Here is a 7,193-nt window from a genome sequence, read left to right on the forward strand (position 1 = left end):
GGAACAAGCTGAGACAGTCTCTTTTACAGTTGTGCCCTGTGATACAACTATAAAAACAACACAGTAATCAATAAGAATTTAAAACCAAACAAAATAATATAAAAAGTACAAGATGGAGATTAAAGCTAWTAMAAGAAATAAACTTCTATAAGAAAAACACACATTACAAAAAGCAATCACRGTTTATAATAAAAAGTTCATGTAATGTGCATTTAAACTGTTTTACAGGCACCAAAACATCTAAATKGAGTTCTTTCTGCGATTCATTCCATGACTGGTGGAGCGTGATATTCAAGTACTGTTTTGCCTAACTCAGAGTTAATACGGGGTATCTCTAGCACTAGCATGTCATGTGACTGGGATTATAAACTAGATGTAGAAGGCTAATGTTAACYAGCTAACGTTGCCCATGAAAGGAAGTTAGGCTAGCGGGCAAGCATTTTAGCMAGGTAACCTAGGACAACAAAAAATAAAAGCGTGCACTGTGTATGACAGTTATTTGGASTCTGTGGCTCAWGTGGTTTGAAAGCTATTGAGATTTGAAAGCGCGAATATCCGTCGAATATCCAAACTGAAACTGACTTTACCKCGGTTCTAATGGGCTTGAGAAACTCAGCTGCTGCTGCAACATGCTGCAAGTAAGTCATAAGAAGTATATGAGAACAAACCTATAGGCTACTGTAGATAACTAGTTATATGGTGGTATTAAAGCTGGTATATATTGTAGCTAGCTAGCTAACACCAGTCAGCCAAAAGCTAGCTAGTTAGCTAACAAACAGTCAAAGAAAGGTAGCTAGTTATATTTGTTTATGGCAGNTTTTGATATTTATTGTTTTTGTTGGCGACATCGGTAAATAAGTATGTACGCTCAAAACGCTGCGCCTTGGTCCACTCCTTTAAACGGCCGTGACATGTAAGTTCAATATGCTAACGTTGCCCATGAAGGGAAGTTAGGCTAGCGGGCAAGCATTTTAGCCAGGTAACCTAGGACAACAAAAAATAAAAGCGTGCACTGTGTATGACAGATTTATAGACTGTTTTGTCAACATGAAAGAAAGGAGGATTCTCTACAAGTAGGGTGAGTAAACATGTTTTTCTACTTGCACACACACACAGAAATCAGAAACCATGGACAGCCACATCATATTTAGCTTACGTTGATTGGACTAAATTGTTTTCCATATCTTTTAGTTGTCACTGTATTAGACTAAGCAGAGGTGATTACATGATGTTGACATTTTGTAGTTGAAATGGTGCTGGAATAGTGGAGGCAGCTACTGTTTTCTTTCTGACTTGTGGTAACTCTGTGGTTCTACATTAACTTACTTGACCATGCTGTACGTCATGTAACTGTTTGTTACATGCAAAATGCTTTGTGGACTTCACCGGACAGATATTGCTCTCCAGTTTAGTGATAAAACAAAGGTGTTGTTGAATTAATTGTGCTACCATCTTCCTATTGTCTCGGCCTTAGGCCTATATTTCACGGTCGAAAGGCATATGAAAGGTTGTAGAAAAAAACCTACAATTATCACAACACATAGAGTACGAGTCAAAAGTTTGAACACACCTACTCATTCAAGGGTTTTTCTTCATTTGTTCTATTTTCTACATTGTAGAACAAAGAGTGAAGACATCAAGACTATGAAATAATACATAACCGCCAGACCCAACCCCCTACTGATCCGCCTTCGGCCCGCCGACTGACACCACCACGAAGACCCCCCGGACGCAGCCCCTTGCGCGGCCATGCACGAGAGACCGCGAGATGGGCCGCACAACGAACTTCCAACGGTTCCGAGAAGAGGGCGACGGAGCGACTGCTCCCCCAGCCGCGGCTCGAGCCCAGCCCATGAAAATGGACAAACTAAAGGGTGTGCAAAGTAAATGCCCACTGAGTGTACAATCTGAACCTTGTTTGAAGTCAGTAGGTCACATGACCAAGGAGCTATTGAAATTAGAAAGGTAGAAAAATGTATGTAAAAGCATATGAGATGAAAATGGACTAACTAAAGGGTGTGCAATATAGAAGGGTAGTCAGTGGACATTCTGAACCTTGTGTCCAGCAGGTCACATGACCAAGGAGTTATTGAAATTAGAAATTTAGAAAAATTACTGTAAATTCAAGTGAGATGAAAATGGACAAACTAAAGGGTGTGCAATATAAAAGGGTAGTCAATGGACATTCTGAACCTTGATTGAAGTCAGTAGGTCACATGACCAAGGAGCTATTGAAATTCGAATGTAAAAAAAGTTAGTACTTTGCTTCAATTCAACTAGGAATACAAAATGCTGCTCACATTTCCACATGTTTATTTTGCTTTGGAAAGCTCGTTAATGTCCAAATTGTCAAAATAAGACCTGTGCAATGTTGTGCGCAATCTTTACAACATCATGACACTTATTTGGAGTCTGTGGTTTGAAAGCTATTGAGATTTGAAAGCGCGAATATCCGTCGAATATCCAACCTGAAACTGACTTTACCTCGGTTCTAATGGGCTTGAGAAACTCAGCTGCTGCTGCAACATGCTGCAAGTAAGTCATAAGAAGTATATGAGAACAACCCTATAGGCTACTGTAGATAACTAGTTATATGGTGGTATTAAAGCTGGTATATATTGTAGCTAGCTAGCTAACACCAGTCAGTCAATAGCTAGCTAGTTAGCTAACAAACAGTCAAAGAAAGGTAGCTAGTTATATTTGTTTATGGCAGAAGGTTTGTTACACAAATGACTTCAGCCAAAGCAGTTGAGCCAGTCAACAACAGCTGACCTCTGAAAACAAAAGTTAGCTCACGTCCAAAATGCCAGTGCTACGTTTTCCACAAAACATAAAGGGAAAGGAATGGGGGATACCACTATTAAAGTCGGAAGTTTATATACACTTGGTTGGAGTCATTAAAACTATTTTTCAACCACTCCACAAATTTCTTGTTAACAAACTATAGTTTTAGCAAGTCGGTAGGACGTCTACTTTGTGTATGACACAGATATTTTTTCCAAACAATTGTTTAACGAACAGATTATTTCACTATATATTCATTGTATCACAATTCCAGTGGGTCAGAAGTTTACATACTGTGCCTTTAAACAGCTTGGAAATTTCCAGAAAATTATGTCATGGCTTTAGAAGCTTCTGATAGGCTAATTGACATCATTTGAGTCATTTGGAGATGTACTGTGGATGTATTTCAAGGCATACCTTAAACTCAGTGCCTCTTTACTTGACATGGGAAAATCTAAAGAAATCAGCCAAGACCTCAAGAAAAAAATTGTGGACCTCCACAAGTCTGGTTCATCTTTGGGATCAATTTCCAAACGCCTGAAGGTACCACGCTCATCTGTACAAACAATAGTACACAAGTATAAACACCATGGGACGCGAGCCGTCATACTGCTCAGGAAGGAGACGCGTTCTGTCTCCTAGAGATGAATGTACTTTGGTGCAAAAAGTGCAAATCAATCCCAAAACAACTGCAAAGAACCTTGTGAAGATGCTGGAGGAAACAGATACAAAACATAACTTGAAAGGCCGCTCAGCAAGGAAGAAGCCACTGCTCCAAAACGCCATAGAAAAGCCAGACTACGGTTTGCAACTGCACATGGGGACGAAGATCCTACTTTTGGGAAAATGTCCTCTGGTCTGATGAAATGAAATTAGAACTGTTTGGCCATAATGACCATCGTATGTTTGGAGGAAAAGGGGGAGGCTTGCAAGCCAAAGAACACCATCCCAACCGTGAAGCACGGGGGTGGCAGCATCATGTTGTGGGGTGCTTTGCTGCAGGAGGGACTGGTGCACTTCACAAAATAGATGGCATCATGAGGAAAGAAAATTGTGTGGATATATTGAAGCAACATCTCAAGCCATCAGGCAGGAAGATAAAGCTTGGTTGCAAATGGGTCTTCCAAATGGACATTGACCCCAAGCATGTTGTGGCAAAATGGCTTAAGTACAACAATACAAGGTATTGAGTGGCCATCACAATGCCCTGACCTCAATCCTATAGAAAATTTTGTGGGCAGAACTGAAAAGGTACTCGTTGCGTACGAGCAAGGAGGCCTACAAACCTGACCCAGTTACACCAGCTCTGTCAGGAGGAATGGACAAAATCACCAACTTATTGTGGAAGCTTGTGGAAGGCTACTTGAAACGTTTGACCCAAGTTAAGCAATTTAAAGGCTAATGCTACCAAATACTAATTGAGTGTATGTAAACTTCTGACCCACTGGGAATGTGATGAAAGAAATAAAAGCTGAAATAAATCACTCTCTACTATTATTCTGAAATTTCACATTCTTAAAATAAATGCACTCCCCAAACCCAGATTTGATATTTGTATAGGATGTATAACTCTGCAACGCTTTAGGCCAGAAACAAGCTGTAAAGGCACAAGAAAGACGTGGCTCAGTGTAATCAGGTATATATTTGTTGAGTTTCTATGCCTGAGTTATACAGTAGCTTCCATCCTCCTCTGGGTAATTGACTTCAATACAAAACTAGTAGGCTCGTGGTTCTCCCCCCTTCCATACTTGCAAAGTAATTATGACAACTTCCGGAGGACGTCCAACCCATCAGAGCTCTTGCAGCATGAACTGAAATGTTGTCCACCCAATCAAAGGATCAGGTAATTAATCTAGTACTGAAAGCATAAGAACAGCTAGCTTGCACTGCAGTGCATAAAATGTGTTGAGTAGTTGACTTAAAGAGTGAGAAAGACAATAGTTTCTAACAAATTAACCTAGAAAATGCAGCTAGCTAGTTTAGCCTACTGAAACACCCGGCTCAAACAGAGGGATGCTATGTTAGCTAGCTGGCTATAACAATCCCACATAACACTGGAACTCTTCCAAGTCAAGGAAAGCATTTGGTTTTACTAATTTATTGCCACCTGGGCCCTTTAACTGCTAACTGACTATACACTGTAATGTTACTGCATGATTGTAGCAGGTTTACTAACAACGTTAGTTCTATTAGCTATGTTGACTATGATGTTACTTTAAGCTTATGGGACAATGGTGTAGCTTGTGTGTGGCGGTTATGATATGGTTTGGAACTTTTTTTCCCCTCGCCTGTTCACATACAGCTGATATATTGTGCATTGAAGTCCACAAACGAAGGGAAAAAGTAGAGGAGGTGAGCGTTTAGATGCAAAAAGGAATACAACGTGGCTGTTGTATTATCTTGATGGCAGTGTGTGATCCCCGCACAGGTCCACAGTGGTGGATGTAGGGGCATATGGCAGAAGAGGCGATGTGGAGTGTTTGAAGAGGTATTTTGGGTCCAAACTGCTGTAGAAGATCCTCGATTTACACTCGCCAGCTGTCCTACCAGGTACCACAACGCCAAATCCTCACGTTTTCCTGAGAGATGCAGCTTTCCCCTACATGAGAACCTCATTTGCCCTTATCCAGGTATGTTGATATAGAATGTTGAATCAATTTAACTTTTTCTGTTTCTAATTTCCCTTGTTACTGCAAACATGTACGCACCTCTATATCAAATCAAATGAAATCAAATTGTATTAGTCGCATGCGCCGAATACAACAGGTGTAGACCTTACAGTAAATGCTATACTATAGCCCCTAATCAACAATGCAGTTTCCAAAAAATATCAGATAAGAATAAGAGATAAAAGTAACAAGTAATTAAAGAGCAGCAGTAAAATAACAATAGCCAGACTATATACAGGGGGTACCAATACAGAGTCAATGTGCGGGGCACCGGTTAGTTGAGGTATTATGTACATGTAGGTAGAGTTATTAAAGTGACTGCATAGATGACAACCAGAGTAGCAGTGGAGTTTCCATCATAAAGGGGGGGGGGGGCAGGGCTATAGGGAGGGGGATTTGCAAATAGTCTGGGTGGCCATTTGACTAGACGTTCAGGAGTCTTTTGGCTTTTTATCAAGGCTTTTGGAATATGGTTACTGGTAAATGGTATGGTGTTTTTTGTTCTTGACCAAATCGGCTTCATTTTATATCCGACATATATTATTTTGTTACCTTTCATTCAGTTGTCCATATCAATGAACCTGGGCGTACCTAGAACTACCGCCACTCTCATTGTCGGAGAGTCATAGAGAATGCATTCGGCATCATGGCTGCAAAGATTAGGATTCTTGGTTGTCCAATCGAGTGTACCCCTGAAAAGGCTAAGACCATTGTGAAGGCATGTGTGGCCTCCACAACTACCCGTCTTCCACAGATGAAGCTCATGAGCCAAACGCTAGATACGTGCCTTCCGCTTTTGCTGACACGTCCCTCCCTTCTGGTAACTACCAACCTGGAGAGTGGAGGAGGGTTGAGGCAGAGGACAACAATCTCCAAGAGCCAGGGAGACTTGCAAGTRAAACAGGAAACAAGCTCAGGGACTTCTTCCTCTCCCCCCTGGACTTGCCATGGCAGGAAGACAAGGTTAGGAGAGTACAACTCAACCCAAGGCCAGCAAATACTGCAGAATAGGCCTTTGTTTGGATTGTAAACACACACACCCCTTGATGGACGCACACAGTTATTTGTGTGCACTGTAAACCAAAGTACTTTGTAGTAAAATGTAGTTTTAATCTTGTTCATAAATTGATACCTGATTCTATGACATCTGTGCTCCCCAAGCTCTTGTTTAAGCCTGGGGTGGCATAAGTCATCACCTTTATCCCTCTACATCTACACGTATATGTTTAACATCATATGATTTCCTTTTCATCAGCAAGTAATATTATACGGTATAGAAAGAAAACCCTGCACAGTATACCATTTATGATGTGGGAACTGACACCTAGACCAAAATGAAAGGAAGAAAATGTATAAATCCATTTGTACTGCTTGTTATTTTTTTGACCATTGCAACTGTCAACAGGAAGAAGTACMAAAATGTAGCGTGCAGAGGCGTTTATGTAAATGATTTGTGAGATGGGCATAATGAAACCGCATGGGAATGTTTTTGAGACGTTGTTAGTAATGCATTCAGCTACAAGTGTTTGTACCCGACAAGACTAATCTATAAAATCATATCAGGAAAGAGTAACACAATGTGTAGTCAACAAGTAATGATTATTAGTTTATGATWAATCAGTTGTAATCAAACAATCAATTTATTCATCTTGTGATGGATAGTGTTCTGGTTTTCCTGTCAAACAGACAGCCTTATGTAATTGTGTCATTTAAAGTATTTGGGTCAGCCAGTATCCGTCA

Source organism: Salvelinus sp. IW2-2015, linkage group LG37, assembly GCF_002910315.2.
Source record: "Salvelinus sp. IW2-2015 linkage group LG37, ASM291031v2, whole genome shotgun sequence".
Taxonomy (NCBI): Eukaryota; Metazoa; Chordata; class Actinopteri; order Salmoniformes; family Salmonidae; genus Salvelinus; species Salvelinus sp. IW2-2015.